The following is a 17,257-nucleotide window of genomic DNA, read 5'->3' on the forward strand; positions in this document are numbered from 1 at the left end:
AATTTAATCTTTTTGGCTTTTGTTGGGAGGCAAGAAACATCAGAACACCAATTGTTCCAAATTTACTACCTCTGTTTTTTAAGTAATCAAATCAATATATGTTGTGACTTATTTTCTTAAAGAATGGAATTAAAACCAAGAGAACTGAAAGGGAAGGGGGTTGTTGATGGAAGATGATAAGTACAAAAACAGGAAACCTGAAAGGGAAATGGGTTCTTGCTAAGGCTGAGCAGAGGGGCTCCAGCCCCCGCCCCACTGCGTCCGGCCCCCACCTGAGTGGGGCGGCCACTCCGTCTACTGAATGCAGGCGGCAGGGTAATCCACCCACATGTAGGCACCCAACGAGTGTGAGGAGCTTTATGGGCTGGGCTGGGCTCCCTCTCGCTTTTCCCCAGCCCTGCTATATATATATATATAAGAAAAACTTACATTAATATGACATCGTTTTGGATATCTCCAAAATGACATCGTTTTAATAAATCCCTATAACTCCCCCTACTTAACCTCTCTCTCTCTCTCTCTCTCTCTCTCTCTCTCTCTCTCTCTCTCTCTCTCTCTCTCTCTCTCTCTCTCATAATAAAGTCATCACCGTCCTCATCTGCAGCTAACTCTCTATCTCTCTCTGAGCATCTCTCTCAAGTTCTCCTACTGTATGTATCCCAAGCATTATTATTATTATTATTATTTTGAATTTTTCAATGGATTGGACTATGGGGAATTGGATTGATGAATGAATTTGAAAGATGAGATTGTGATTTGTCCACTGTGGAGATTAGATTATTATTTGTGTGAATTTGTGATTGTATTTCAAATATTTTGTGTATATAAATCTAGGGTTTCAATACAAAATCCTTAATTATGTTAGGGGGTTTTAATATTAAAACCCCAATCTGTTTTGGGGTTTCAATATTGAAACTCTTAATTTTGTTGCTTTCAATCCAAAACCTTAATTCTATTTGGGGTTTCAATATTGAAACACCAAATTTAGAGTTTTGGATTGAAACTTTAAATTAGTTTTGGGTTTCAATATTAAAACCCCAAACTATTTTGGGTTTCATTTATTTGGGGTTTCAAAGTGTTTTGGTTTCAGTGTTTTTCAAATTTTTTTGGGGTCAAAGCTGAAACCCCAAACTATTTTTTTTTTTTTTCGAGGTTTTCTAGTCTCACTTGCCCTACCCTAATCCCAAATTCCCAATGATCTAATTTTGAATCCTTGATAGAAAGGCCTGCAACCCGAAACTTATGATCTCATCTTGCTTTGTACTTGTAAGTTTTTAACTTTTTTACATAAGTGTTTATCTTGTATGTAATTCTAATTTGTTTTGCTTTTAATGTTTCATGTTTTATAAAATCATTTGCCATATCCCCAAATTCTAATCTTGAGACTCAAAGTCAATGTTAAAGTCATCTTGCTACAATTTGTACTTTCATTGAAACATTATGTTTCATTTAAAGTATTTGACAATTCGTAATATTTTTAGATTAATTTTTAATATTTTTATATTAATTTCTGTTGTTGTAATAGTTTAGAGTTATTAGTTACTAACTTTATAGTTATAACTTAGGTTTTTATATTTTATGATTTAACAAATTTTGTTTCATTTTATGTAATATGTATAATATTTTTTTTAATTTTTTAATTTTTTTTTGTTTTAAGTTAGTTAATGTTTTAATATCTGGCCCAAAAATAGGTTCGAAGCCTAGTGATCCAAATCCACCCATTGGCACTCAGACGGGAAGCGAGCAAACTAGGGGTCCAGATCTACCCGTTGGCACCCGGACGAGGGGCCCTACCCCGAGTGTGTGAGGCTGGATCCCCAGGGACAAACCCTACCCCCCACTCTTGTAGGGGCGAGGTGCGGGAAGGGGGCAACCCCACCCGAGGGGGTGAGAGTAGCACTCCTAGTTGTTGCCAAAATGCTAACATAAACAAGCTCAACCCACAAGATTAAATGGGTAGGCCCTATTTGACCTTCGAGACATTTTCTTGACTAGGCTCCATGCTATTATTAAAACATTTACATTAGGAGCATACTAGTACCAACAATTTATATCAACCCTGCGATGAGTCATAGGTGAGTCATATCAACCAAACAATTCTCGATTAAAAACAATGTATTCATACTCTTGAGGCTATTAAACTTGGAGAGTTCTCTCCTTAATTACTATAGGTTCACTTGTAAAAAACTCTTTGTTGAGATTTTGTGCACTCCCGAGATTTAATTTGTCCCAATACCCCATAGGCTTGCTATCAGCCCCTAGTAAACAAGTAGCCAGGCCATCAACCCTTCACCCCCGCATGGAAAGGGGGACGAGATTGGCCTCCAGGCCTCGTCTAACTTTAGCAGATGCCTCTACTCGAATATTGATTGAGCTGAATTATTGCATTCTTAATGCTTTTAGAACCAATATATCTTAATTCTTTCATTACCTTATCATTGATTTTATATGGAAAAATGAATAAATCAAAGTCGCGATTTTAATTGATTAAAAACATGAATTTCTGCTTGAATTCTACCAACTATTGATTACTGTGCATTCTGGTCCATAGAGAGAAACACTTCATGTAACCCGTAAATGGAAGTGGTTGGAGTTATTCTTCTATTTGTGATATTCCATTGTTATCTTTCTTGCTTTCCATTATCATTTGCGTTTTTAACATTGTTCTTCTTGTTCTTCATGTTCATAAAGTTTCTTGAGCTACCTTTCCATCTTTTGGGTTCAATCCATGAACCTCAAAAGATAGAAGCACTTCTTGCCATCCGTGAATGGAAGTTGTTCAAGCTAGCCCTTCATTTGTATTATTCTGTTGTTGAGTGTTTTCTTTCTTTAATCTCCATCTCTATTTTTCGTGCATGCCATGGTTTCTTATGTTCATGCCTTGTTCATATTTTGTCTTGAGTTTTCCCACCTTTCAAACGCTCCCAAACCCATCTAACACTCATACACGGCCACACCAATCACCCCACATCATGCTCACCAAAACCGTGACTCACCATTGCTCTCCAACAAGCCACCAAACTTTCAAAACCCTAGCCCCCACTTGCCGTCCAACCCATCTTTCATTTCCCTCAAACCTAGCCGCCACCTAAAAGTGGTCATTCGCCTTTCCATTAGCTAAGTTGCCCTTAGTCATTTTGGGAAACTCTAGCTACCATCTCACCAACGGATCCCTTAATCCATAAATCCTAGCCATCCATCCTATTTCCCCATCAACCTAGGATGACAACCCTAAACCGCCACCCCCAAAAGGATGCCTAGACAACTTGCTTTTCCAAAAGGCCAAAAAGCAAGCTGTCCACCCCCAATTTCGGAAAACCTAACACCACTACACAACTTACTTTTTCAAAAAGGGCAAAAAGCAAGCTGTCCCATTTCTTTATTACCATCCACTCGGCAACCCCTCACCAAGAACTAGCCCTACTCATCTTGCCTTTTCACTAGTCTAGAAGCCTTTGACAATTCGGGACATCCCACCTACTCACCTACGCATCATTACACTCAAACCCCACTTGCCGGCTAACAAAGCTCCCATTTCCACAAACCCTAGTCCACTTACCTAAAAGAGACCCCTAGACACCTTCCTTTAACTTTAGCTAAAGCTGCCCCTCTCAAGTAAGGAAATCCTAATCACCCCAACTCTCACCCTTGGACCCTAAGCCATCCAACTCTAGCCGACACCTATGAGTGGTAATCAACCAAATTGCCTTTCCACTAGTCAAGTCACCCCTCATCATTCGGAAAACCCTACCTTCCAACTACCCACATGAAGCCTTAAGCTCTTAACCCTAGACACCCTAGACACTCAATTACTTCCTAATTTAGTTTAATTTTTAATTTAGTTTTATTAATTTCTGAGTTTAATCTATTAGTCCTTTACATTCCGATCCGACAATCAAAATCTAAAAACATGAATCTAGTCCATGACTAGTACCCTTTTCCATCCATTGCACATACCATCATTTTATTTTCTCTTTGTGAAGTTTTTCACATTTTTCAACGAGTTTGATTTTTAAGTAACTTTTCCTGAGGAGACGATCTAGGAATTTATTCCTAATTATTACACGACATCCTCCTGCACTTGGGATAGCTTTAGTGCTACTTATTTTTTTTGACTGAGTCAAGTTTTTGGCGCTGTTGCCGGGGAAAAGTTGTCTAACTTAAATTTAAACTTGTTATTTTATTTTTTTTGTTTCTCTACCATATTATCTCCGATTACTCATCTCATTTGCATCAATCACTCAATCACTTGAATCTTATTTATGCTATTTAGATTGATGTTTCGTGTCATGGGTGAGAGACAGTTCAAATAGGTTGCTTAGAATCACATCAAACGTTGAGAGTGATATACAGAGCTCAGAGATAGATAGCTCTTCTATGAGTGAGGATATTGAAATTGAACAAAACATGGCTGCACCTGCACCATGCACGCTTAAGGATTATCTGCAACCCGCTCGCACCACTACACATTCATGCATTATTTTACCTAATGATGCACCTAATTTTTCTATTAAGCATGGTATGATGTCAGTGATACCTCAGTTCCACGGGATGGATTCTGAGAGTCCTTACCAGCACTTGACAGATTTTGAATTGGCTTGCACTACTTTTATTACGAGGACCATTACTGATGAATTTATTAGACTTCGTTTATTTCCTTTCTCTTTAAAGGATAAAGCGAAGATTTGATTTAATTCTTTGAGGCCTAATTCTATCTCTAGTTGGTCTGATATGCAGCGTAAATTCTTACAAAAAAATTTTCCTTTTCAGAGAACACAGTTTTTGCAAGAGCAAATCAGTCAGTTCAATCAGAAACCTGATCAGACTTTTCAGGCCAGTTGGGAAAAATTTAAAGATTTGATAAATTTTTGTCCACATCATGGTTTCGAATCTTGGAGGTTGGTGAGCTATTTTTACATTGGTCTCACTCCAGAATGCAAGCAATTTGTTCAGACGATGTGCAATGGAGAATTCTTTAGCAAGGAACCTGATGAAGCACTATCATTTTTTGACTATCTTGCTGAGAGTGCACAACAGTGGAACACTCGTACTGATCGAGTGTCGTTAACAGCACAACCAATAAGGGCTATTTCTGGAGGAGACAGATATGAGTTTAAGGAAGACACCGATGTTCAAGCTCGAATAACTGCTTTAACCAGAAGACTGGAGGTCATGGAACTAGAAAAAGTGAAGGCTGTGAAAGTAGTAGAGGCATGTTCTATATGTGCTGATTCAAACCATAAGACCCCAGACTGCCCAATTATGCCAGTATTTCAAGAAAGTGGGTCTGAGCATATGCAATCAGCTAACTGGATTAACAGAGCAAAAAATCAACCTTTCTCCAACACATATAATCCGGGGTAGAGGAATCACCCAAATTTTTTATGGAGAAATGATCAGCCTGGCCGGTCTCCACCATCTCAATAGCATCCACTTCATCAGGGTGCTCCTCAGCACTAGTATCAACCATATCAAAGTTCTCAGAGCTATCCTTTTATGGCTCCTCCTGGATTTCAAACTCATGTATCTGCTCAGAGTTCTCAGCATCAATCATCTGCAAAGAAGTCTCTAGATGATAGTATGGCATAGATGGCCAATACACTTCAGCAATTCATGCAGATTCAAGCTACCACAAACAATCAGAACACTCAGGCCATAAATGAGTTGCGTGGCACTGTTAATAAGATGAACACGACCTTGAGCACTCTAGAGAAGGGAAAATTTCCAGCACAGCCTCAGCCTAATCCTCAAGTATACAGACAACAACAACATCAAGTGCATAATGTCTCAGGGGACGTTATTGAGACAATAAAAGTTGTTCTTACTTTGAGAAGTGGGAAGGAAGTTCCCCGACCTGAGATGACTATAGACACAGAGGTAGTTGTTCCTACACCTAAAGATGCAGCAGAGACGGATGAAGTTGAAAAAGAACCAGAAGTAGTGAGACCAGAACTGATCAAGCCTATGAGTGCAGATGTTGAAACTAGTAAGAGGTACCAACCTGTGGTTCCCTATCCTCAGAGATTGGCAGCTGGCCAAAAGAACAAGTATCACACAGAGATTCAAGAGATTTTCAAGCAAGTGAAGATCAATATTCCACTCTTGGATGCCATACAACAAGTGCCTTCATATGCAAAATTTTTGAAGGACTTGTGCACAGTGAAGAGGAAGCTGAATGTGAAGAAGAAAGCTTTCCTAACGGAGCAAGTTAGTGCATTGATATTGAGCGAGACTCCTCAGAAGTTTGGAGATCCCGGCTCTCCCAACATTTCCATTATGATTGGTAAATCACGCATTGGGAGATGTTTACTTGATTTGGGAAGTAGTGTGAACTTGCTACCGTTCTCAGTATATGAGCAGTTGGGATTGGGTGAGCTAAAAAAGACCTCCATCATGCTACAGTTGGCTGACAGATCAGTTAAGGTATCGAGGGGTATTGTAGAGAACGTGTTGGTCCAGGTGGACAAATTCTACTACCCAGTAGATTTTGTGGTTCTTGATATGCAGCAGCCGGTCTCCACTACTTACCAAGCTCCTATCATTCTAGGAAAACCATTTCTAGCTACATCAAATGCATTGATCAATTGCAGAAGTGGAGTTTTGAAGCTTACCTTTGGAAACATGGCACTTGAGTTGAACGTTTTCAACACTTGCAAGATGCCAGCACATTTTGATGACATAAGTGATTTGAATGCTGTAGAGAGTTTGACACCAACAGATTTTATTTACTCAACTTCTCTCTTATCTGATGATGATTATATTTTTCAGACACCTGAATTTTTACTTGATGAGAAAATTGATCATATCAATGAAGATGACTTTGATTTTTTTAATTGTTTTGCAGATTCTTCTTTACCACTTGAAGTACAATTTGCAGGAGCAAGATGGAAACCCCAGTTTGAAGCTCTACCACCACCAGACATGCTTAAATCTTCAGAGGAAGAAGTTCCCCAGTTGGAGCTGAAACCACTTCCTTAAGATTTAAAGTATGTGTTTCTTGGTCCTGAAGAATGTACTTTTCCGGTGGTGATTTCCTCAAAGCTAAATCAAAAGGATGAAGCCCAGTTGATTGAAGTATTAAGGAAGCATCGAGACGCAATTGGTTGGACAATAGCCGACATCAAAGGCATTGGTGCCGCTGTATGTACCCACAGAATCCATCTTAAAGATGATGCTAGACCGGTTCGTGATGCTCAACGTAGGCTCAATCCTACCATGAAGGAAGTTATGAAAGAGGAAGTGCTTAAGCTACTCGCAGTAGGTATCATTTACCCTATCTCAGACAGTAAGTGGGTAAGTCCAACTCAAGTGGTACCAAAAAAATCTGGTTTGACTATCATAAAAAATGATAAAAATGAGTTGATTCCAACTAGAATGGTTACTGGCTGGAGAATGTGCATTGACTATAGAAAACTTAATTCAGCCAGTAGGAAGGATCATTTTTCTTTACCATTTTTGGATCAAATTTTAGAAAAAGTGGCTGGTAATGCATATTATTATTTCTTGGATGGATATTCTGGTTATTATCAAATTCCTGTAGCGCCTGAGGATCAAGAGAAAACCACTTTCACCTGTCCTTTTGGCACTTTTGCTTTTACTAGAATGTCTTTTGGTTTGTGTAATGCTCCAGCTACTTTTCAGAGATGCATGATGAGTATTTTTTTTGACATGATTGATGATATTTGTGAAATATTCATGGATGATTTCTCTGTTTTTGGAAAATCTTTTAGTAGCTGTTTGCATAATTTGGCACGTATTCTCCAGAGATGTGAGGAAAAAAATCTTTTATTTAATTGGGAGAAATTCCAATTTATGGTCACTCAGGGCATTGTCTTGGGGCATATTGTTTCTTCTAAGGGTATAAAGGTTGATAAGGCAAAAATTGAATTAATATCTAAACTTCCTATCCCTAGGACAGTTAGGGATATTCGTTCTTTTCTTGGTCATGCTGGCTTTTATAGGCGGTTTATTCAAGGGTTTAGTTCTATAGCAAAACCTTTGTGCACTCTTTTACAAAATGATATTGAATTTGTTTGGACTGATGAGTGCCAAAAATCTTTTGATACCCTTAAGAATCGCTTACCACTACACCTATTGTGCAACCTCCGCAGTGGTACCTTCCCTTTGAGATTATGACAGATGCTAGTGACTATGCCTTAGGAATTGTTTTGGGGCAGCGGGTGGATAATAGGCCATTTGTGATTTATTATGCTAGTAGAACCTTGAATGATGCCCAGAAAAATTATACCACTACTGAAAAAGAATTGCTTGCAGTGGTTTTTGCAATTGATAAATTTCGGGCTTATATTCTTGGTTCTCCTGTTACTATTTTCACTGACCACTCTGCTCTTAAGTATTTGTTGGCTAAGAAAGATGCAAAACCACGCTTGATTCGCTGGATTCTATTACTTCAAGAGTTCAACATCAACATTAAGGACAAGAAAGGAGTTGAAAACGTTGTAGCTGACCACCTTTCTAGATTGTCATCATTTCCTTCTTCACATGTCAGCCTCCCTCTTGATGATAGTTTCCCGGATGAGTAGCTGTTTGTGGTAAATAAAGCTCCTTGGTATGCTGACATAGTCAATTATCTGGTGACTGAGCGAATGCCTTCTGAATGTTCCACCCAAGATAAGCGTCGATTTCTCTTTGAGGTACGACATTTTTACTTTGATGATCCATATCTTTTCAAATATTGTTCGGACCAATTGATTCGAAGATGCATTCCTGATGATGAGTTTTCTTCGATTTTGAGATTTTGTCATATGGGTGCATGTGGTGGCCATTTTTCAGCAAAGAAAACAGTATCAAAAATTTTGCAAAGAGGTTTTTACTGGCCTTCCATGTTTAAAGATGCTTATAATTTTTGTAAGGATTGTGAGCCTTGTCAAAAATTGGGATCCATTAGTAAAAGAAACATGATGCTTCTTTCCCCTATTCTGACTTTAGAAATTTTTGATTGTTGGGGAATAGATTTCATGGGACCTTTTCTGGTTTCTTTTGAAAACACATATATTCTTTTAGCTGTGGATTATGTTTCAAAATGGGTGGAGGTCATTGCTTGCAAAACAAATGACCATCATGTTGTCCTAAAATTTTTGCAATCTCTGTTTGCTCGTTTTGGCATGCCTAAAGTTATCATAAGCAATGGGGGTTCTCATTTTTGCAACAAACCATTTTCTACACTTGTGAAGAAATATGGTATTACACACAGAGTTTCTACTAGGGGTGTACAGAAAACCGAGTAACCGACCTAAACCGACCTCAGGATGCCGGAACAGGCCGGAACCAACAAAGAACCGGTCGGCGATCGGTAGAAAATTACATGAACCAAGTTCGGTCGGTTCGGCGTGCGGTTTGTTCCAGCAGAAACCGAAAAACCGACCGACCGAACCATAGCAATTTTTTTTTGCCTTTTTATATAAATTAAAACGACGCCGTTTCACTTTAGTGAGTGAAACGGCGTCGTATTTTGTCTATATGTGTCACAGAAATAATGTAAACGGCGCCATTTGGCCTAAAGCCAAACGGTGCCGTTTTGTATTAGGGCAAAAGTGCCCCTTTCGGCCTTTCCCCTCTCGGCTCTCACTCTTCCAGGCTTCCACTTCCAGCACGCCGTCTTCCCTCTCCCTCTCTCCCGATTCTTGAACTCTCGGCGTCTTCCCCTCTCGGCAGTCCACCACGCGGCAGTCTTCCCCTCTCGGCAGTCCACCACGCGGCAGTCTTCCCCTCTCGGCAGTCCACCACGCCGTCAGTCTTCCCCTCTCGGCTCTCTCCCACGCCGTCTCCTCTCGGTTCTCCAACAGTCCACCACGCCGTCTTCCCCTCTCGGCAGTCCACCACGGCCCACGCCGTCTTCTCCTCTCGGTTCTCTCCCACGCCGTCTCCTCTCGGCCCTCGGTTCTCAAGATTTTACTGGTAAATCTCTTAAAATTTTACTTGACAACATGTGGATCTTTATGTTTTTTTACAACTTATCTTGTTTTGTTCATGAAGATGAATAGATTCACTGCATAAGAATTTATTAGCAATTATGCGTGCTCCTCTCAAACAGCGCTTGGTGTTTTCGTTTTTGGCTATTAAATGTGAAAGAAATTACTAAATTTATTGAGCAAATTTGGGGCTTTGGAATGTCTATGCTAATTGCTAATGACATTTGTCTCTCCACTCAGGTGGCTAGTAGAAACTAACTAACTAAGCATGGATTTTGTAGACCATAAGATGGATGCAAATTGCCTCAATTGCACTCTTCACGGGGAATTGCATCTCATGCCTCATCTCATAAAACATTAGCTGCTATATGACTATTAAAAAGCTGTAGGTTCTAGATGTTATCTTTGCGGCGTACTTTTTGTTTTCCAACAAAAACAGAGTGGACCATTTCTTATCATGAACCTATTTGCAATTGTTTTGCACACCTTGCATTGTACTAGAGGATTAAGAATCGATATATATATATATATATATATCATGAAGGAAAGTATATGAGATTACTAGAGGAATTTAGAATCCGAATGTTGATGGATTTGTTTCTTATTAATTTGTTTCTTATTTAATTTTGAATTTAATTTTTCACATGTTAGATGGATTCCTCGTCAACTCCAATCGATCTTGATAATGATTCCCAAACTGTGAATTCACTGAATTTGGGAGAGACTCAAACACCAAAACCATCAAGTGCCCCTAGAATACTTGTCCACTTCCTAGGAAACGGAAGGGGAAGGACCCGTCAGTTGTTTGGGATCATTTTACTAAAGTTGAGGGTTGTCCCGTAGATGATCCGAAGGCTAAGTGTAACTATTGTGGCAAGATTTATGCTTGCTACTCAAAGAGGAATGGGACTTCAACTATGCAAAATCACTTATCTGCATGTCCAAGAAATCCTCATAAACGTGGGCATCTAGATAGATATCAACAAACATTGGCGGGTGAGGCAAGACCCGAGGAGGGGATTGGAGAGAGAGATAGTAGCGTCGTAAGGAATCTTGTGACCCACAAATATAATGAAGATGCAGTGAGGTTGGCCATTGCGGAAATGGTAATTATTGATGAATTGCCATTTAGAATTGTTGAAGGTCAAGGCTTTAGGAAGTTGGTTTGGTTACTTGAACCAAAATTTAAAGTGCCATGTCGTGTCACAGTTGCAAGAGACTGTATGAAATTGTTTACATCTGAAAAGGCGAAGCTTAAAAAATTGTTTAAAGATGGGGAGATGAGGGTTTTATTGACTACTGATACATGGACATCAATACAAAATCTGAATTATATGTGTCTAACTGCCCATTTCATTGATAATGATTGGAAGTTGAAGAAAAAAATCATTAATTTTTGTTTGATCCCTAATCATCGAGGGGATACAATTGGAAAATATATTGAATCGTGCCTCCTTGATTGGGGCATTGATAAGATATTTACTGTGACTGTTGATAATGCTAGTTCAAATGATACTGCAATTTCTTACTTGAAGCATTTTTTTACGAGGAATGTGTTGGGTGGGAAGTACATGCACTTGAGGTGTTGTGCGCATATTTTAAATCTTGTCGTGAACGAGAGTTTAAAGGAATGTAATGATGCCATCACAATGGTTAGAAATGCGGTTAGATATGTGCGCTCCTCCCCTACTAGATTAGACAAGTTTAAGAAATGTGCAGAAAAAGAAAAAATTGATTGTAAAAAAATGTTGTGTCTTGATGTGCAAACTCGATGGAATTCAACTTACATGATGTTGGATGCGGCTGAAAAATTTGAAAAGGCTTTTAGGCGGATGGAAAGTGAGGATTACAATTTTTTGTCTTACTTTAATGAGGGACACATAGGGCCTCCTAGATCTGATGAGTGGGAGACAGTGCGAGTTTTTGTGAAATTCTTGAAGATGTTCTATGATGCCACTTGTCAATTTTCTGGGTCCCTTCATGTCACGGCAAATACAAGTTTTGTGGAGATTTGCATGCTCCAAAAAGAATTGGTTAGGCTGAGTGGGAGTTCTAATAGTTGTTTAATGAACATGGCCATAAGCATGAGAATGAAATATGATAAGTATTGGGGTTCATTGGATAAAATGAATTTGTTGTTATTGGTTGCCGTTGTACTTGATCCTCGAAATAAGTTAGGGCTTCTCACCCGTAACTTGAAAAAAATTTATGATGAGACTCGAGGATTACATTTGGTGTCTAGTGTGAGACAGTTACTATTCGACTTATACAATGAGTATAATGCTGCATTTGGTTCTACCTCAAGTAGTCGAAAACATGTGCCCGCTACGACATCTATACCCACAAGAGAAAGTGAAGAAGAGTCACAGTTGTATATGGATTGGTATGAGCCAGATAACGAGACTGAATCTGCTGCTTCTAAAATAGAGGTAGACCGATATTTATCAGATGGTTGTGAGGCACTCAGTTCATCTTTTGATTTGTTGATCTGGTGGAGACAAAATGAGGTTAATTATCCTATACTTGCAAGGATTGCACGAGATTTGTTAGCTATGCCTGTTTTCACTGTTGCCTCAGAGTCAGCATTTAGTACAGGAGGACATGTACTTGATCAGTTTCGTAGTTCATTGGCTCCGAAAACAGTTGAGGCACTTATTTGTACTCAGAATTGGTTGCGACATCCTTCGGCGCCAATTGATCTTCGAGAGGCCATGGATAATATGGAGAGCTTTGTGGTAGAATCTGGTAATGTATTCGTTCAATATTTATTTATTTTTATAAGTTAAATTAATTTATTTCTTGATTATCCAAATTTATTAATATTTGATGTTTAATCTGAATTTATTTCATATTTATATAGAGTTGGGAGCACAATCAGGCGTCACAACTATTGAAGATTGAGGACTTTGCAGATATGGAATGGGACATTAAAATCAGGGCGTAGATTTTAATTTTAATTTGTGTTAGTTGCTTGCTTCTTACTTAAAACAATTTGTGTTGATTTGTATTAAACATCTACTCATTTAGTGGACACTTTTATTAATTAGTTAGTAGTTAGTAGTTAATAGTTATTAACTAACTTATTATATTTTAGAGTATTATTTAGTAATTACTACTACTTACTATTATTAGTTTCTAAAACAATATTAGTTTTATGGTTTTAAACTAGTAATGAATTTTAAAAATATGAGAAGAAAAGTCTAAAATATTGTGAATATTGATTAATAGATTCAATAGATTGAGTAGAAAAAGCCCAAAAAATAATTGAAGTGAGTAAAAAAAAAAACCATTTGAAAAGGCCAAAAGGGGCCCAAAAGAGGCCCAAAACAGTGGCCCAAACCGGGCAAAACGCCTCTGAAAGGGGGTCCAAAACAGGGCCCAAAACAATGGCCCAAACCGGTCAACCGATCGGAATCGGTTCCGGCCGGTTCCATCCCCTTATGCGGTCGGTGGTCGGTCGGTAATTGTAGAAATTTGTGGCTGTCGGTCGGCGGTCGGTTCGGCGCAGAACCGAACCGCTGAGATCGGTTTTCAGGCCTAGTTTCTACCCCTTATCACCCTCAAACAAATGGGCAAGCTGAATTGGCAAACAGAGAGATAAAAATCATTTTAGAGAAAACCATCAAGCCTAATAGGAAAGATTGGTCGATTAAACTTCTTGATACTTTGTGGGCTTATAGGACAGCTTTTAAAACAAATCTAGGGATGTCTCGCTATCGATTAGTTTATGGTAAAACTTGTCATTTACCTGTTGATATTCAGCATCGAGCTTTGTGGACCATAAAACATGTTAACTTGTCACTTGATGAAGTTTCAGGGTTGAGAAAATTGCAGATCAATGAATTAGATGAAACTCGACGAAATGCTTATGACAATGCTCAGCTGGCAAAGGAATGCATGAAAATTTTACATAATCAGAAAATTCATCCAAAGCATTTCACACTTGGCCATAAAGTTCTTCTTTACAACTCTCGCTTGCACATTTTTTCTGGAAAGTTGAAATCCCAATAAAGTGGGCTGTACATTGTAAAGACCGTTCATCCTCATGGTGCGGTAGACATTGTCAATCCGAAAAATGGTAATAGCTTCACTATCAACGGACAACGTCTAAAGTCATTTCTGAAGGTCTTTGATCCACATGAAGAGATCTTGCTTGTGCAAGACCCCAGGGAAGTGTTTTGATTTGCTTATCCTTCTTTACAGTTTTCTTTACTTGCTTTTTTTTTATTTGTTCTTTTGCTTTGATTTTATATTTCATGTTGTTTGTTTGTTTTGCTTCTTTTTTTTTTCTCTGTGCACTTTGTTTCTTTCGTTCGATTCATTGAGGACTATGTCTCTCACTAGTTGGGGGTGGCATTCTGCACAGTCTATTTAAAAAAAAACATGATGTCCATTGATACATTTATGATTGAGCATCTTGGTGGAATTTGAGCATCTTGGTGGAATAGTTGAGCGGGATCATTTGTGAAGATTTATTGTTAAGTTTAAACATAGAGCATGATTTTTGATGCATCATATTTTGTTTATATGTGGCTTGAAACACCGGGATGTTATAGTTACTGAGATGAAACTTGATAAGATTTTTGTAGAATGAAAGGCAAAAGTTTGAAGTACATTTTGCACATGCTTACACTTGTAGTGTTCCTTATTTACCATTCATTGATTTAAGACTGGAGAAATAAACTGCAGGACTACCGAGCCATGCCCAAAAAGAAATAAAAAAAAAAGAAAAAAAGAAAAGAAAAAGAAAAAAAATAGAGAAAAAAAAAAAGGAATAAAGGCGACTTAGTGAACTTTCCTAAGTAGAAAAGGCTAGAAACAGCTACCCAAGACTTTGGGGGTTGAGTGTCCAACCTTTAAAAACAGAGCTGGCGTGAAAACTGCTAGTCCCTTGGGCTTTGAGGTAGTTAGAATCAACAATGATTAATCTTAAGGTTGAAAAATCCTATGACAAATCATGGTTAGTAATGAGGAACACACAACCAGTTTAGCCCCACACACACATTTGAGTCCTGAGATATTTGCCTTAATTCTATGTGAAAGATTGTTGAGATAGTCTTAGTGGGTATAACCCTTGGGGGTTGAGTAGTAACATGTCACTTTTGTGAGAATTCAGAATTGTGTTTGATTGTTTTTGTTTGAATTTCGATCTTTATGCAATATTCATTTCAATTAATTTTCATTATTTTGCTCAAGAATTAGCAAAATGCTAGTTGGGGGGTGTGATTGAGCTGAATTATTGCATTCTTAATGCTTTTAGAACCAATATATCTTAATTATTTCATTACTTTATCATTGGTTTTATATGGAAAAATGAATAAATCAAAATCGTGATTTTAATTGATTAAAAGCATAAATTTATGCTTGAATTCTACCAACTATTGATTACTGTGCATTCTGGTCCATAGAGAGAAACACTTCATGCAACCCGTAAATGCAAGCTGAAATTGGGGGTGGACAGCTTGCTTTTCCAAAAGGCCAAAAAGCAAGCTGTCCACCCCCAATTTCAGAAAACCTAACACCACAACACAACTTGGTTTTCCAAAAAGGGCAAAAAGCAAGTTGTCCCATTTCTTTATTCCCATCCACTCGGCAACCCCTCACCAAGAACTAGCCCTACTCATCTTGCGTTTTCACTAGTCTAGAAGCCTTTGACAATTCGGGACATCCCACCTACTCACCTACGCATCATTACACTCAAACCCCACTTGCCGGCTAACAAAGCTCCCATTTCCACAAACCCTAGTCCACTTACCTAAAAGAGACCCCTAGACACCTTCCTTTAACTTTAGCTAAAGCTGCCCCTCTCAAGTAAGGAAATCCTAATCACCCCAACTCTCACCCACGGACCCTAAGCCATCCAACTCTAGCTGACACCTATGAGTGGTAATCAACCAAATTGCCTTTCCACTAGTCAAGTCACCCCTCATCATTCGGAAAACCCTACCTTCCAACTACCCACGTGAAGCCTTAAGCTCTTAACCCTAGACACCCAACACCCCACCTCACATGGCAAGTTGGATCCCACGGAAGAAATGAAGGGAAAGTCGATTGTGATGTGCATGGTGATTAAAAAAGAAAGGAATCATTGAGGAGCTAAAAGTTGTTGGCTGAAACATGGTGATCCAAATGAAGAGGAAGTTGATGCATATGAGTTGGCTGAAACATGTGCAAGGTTGGAAGCTAAGAAATCGGCATAATTAAAGGGAAGTTGTTGGCTTAAACATGATCCCATTAAAGTGAAGAGAACCGGTGCATTTGAGCTGAATAAACATGTGAAAAGCTGGAAAGTGGTCCGGTTATTAAATGAAGAAAAAGATGGTCCATTTGAGCTACATAATCACGTGGGAGAGGCTGGAAATCAAGGAGCTGAAAGTCATTGAAGGCTGCTGCCTCTCCACCGAATTTGACATTGAAGAAGTAGGCTGCCTCTCCACCGAATTTGACATGGAAGTCATTAAAGGCTGCTGCCTTTCCACCGAATTGGACAATATTAGAGAAGGAAGACAGCTGGATGGTTGAGACACACGGCTATAAAAAGACCTTAGAGAACAAAAAGAAGGAGGAAGGGGGCTGAAATGCTTTTGTGCATGTTCGGCAGTTTTTTTTAAAGCTGAAATACTTTGGTGTTTTGGAGTGTTTTTTTTATTAAGTGTGCTAAGAATTGTTCTAGAATTTTATTTCATTAAGTGTAATACCTTAATTTCTTGCAAGTGTGCTAGTTGGTTTTATGCAACAAAAGAATTATTTTAGAAGTTTTAATTAAGTGTGCTAGTTGGTTTCATGCAACAAAAGAATTGTTTTAGAAGTTTTAATTAAGTGGGCTAGTTGGTTTCATGCAACAAAAGAATTGTTTTAGAAGTTTTCATTAAGTGTGCTAGTTTAATTTATTGCAAGAAGGGTTCGGTTGAGACCTTTTGTTTTTTATTTTTCTGAAACATCATACGTGGGGAGTAGAGGAGTTGTTCTAAAGTTTTTATTAAAGATTTGGAGATTAATTTTCAAGAGTGATACGTGAGAAGTTGGTTCTTTTTGCTTTGGATTTCAATTGAATGGTGAAGGGGAGTTTTCATCTAGACTTTTCATTCTCTATTTTTATTTAACTTCAGTTTAAAGTTTATGAAATAATTTTGAGATTTTTTGGCTTAGATGTTTGGACAATTTATTTGTTATTCATTTAATTCGTGTTATTTATTTTTATCGTTTCGTTAAGTTTTCATTTTAATAGTGATTACAATTACGGTAGTTTAATTTGAGAATTTGTGATTTGAATACAATGATGAACCCTAGAACTTTGATGTTGGGGCTTTTCAATTTTCAGTGCA

The sequence above is a fragment of the Carya illinoinensis genome, chromosome 9 (genome assembly GCF_018687715.1).
Source record: "Carya illinoinensis cultivar Pawnee chromosome 9, C.illinoinensisPawnee_v1, whole genome shotgun sequence".
Classification (NCBI taxonomy): domain Eukaryota; kingdom Viridiplantae; phylum Streptophyta; class Magnoliopsida; order Fagales; family Juglandaceae; genus Carya; species Carya illinoinensis.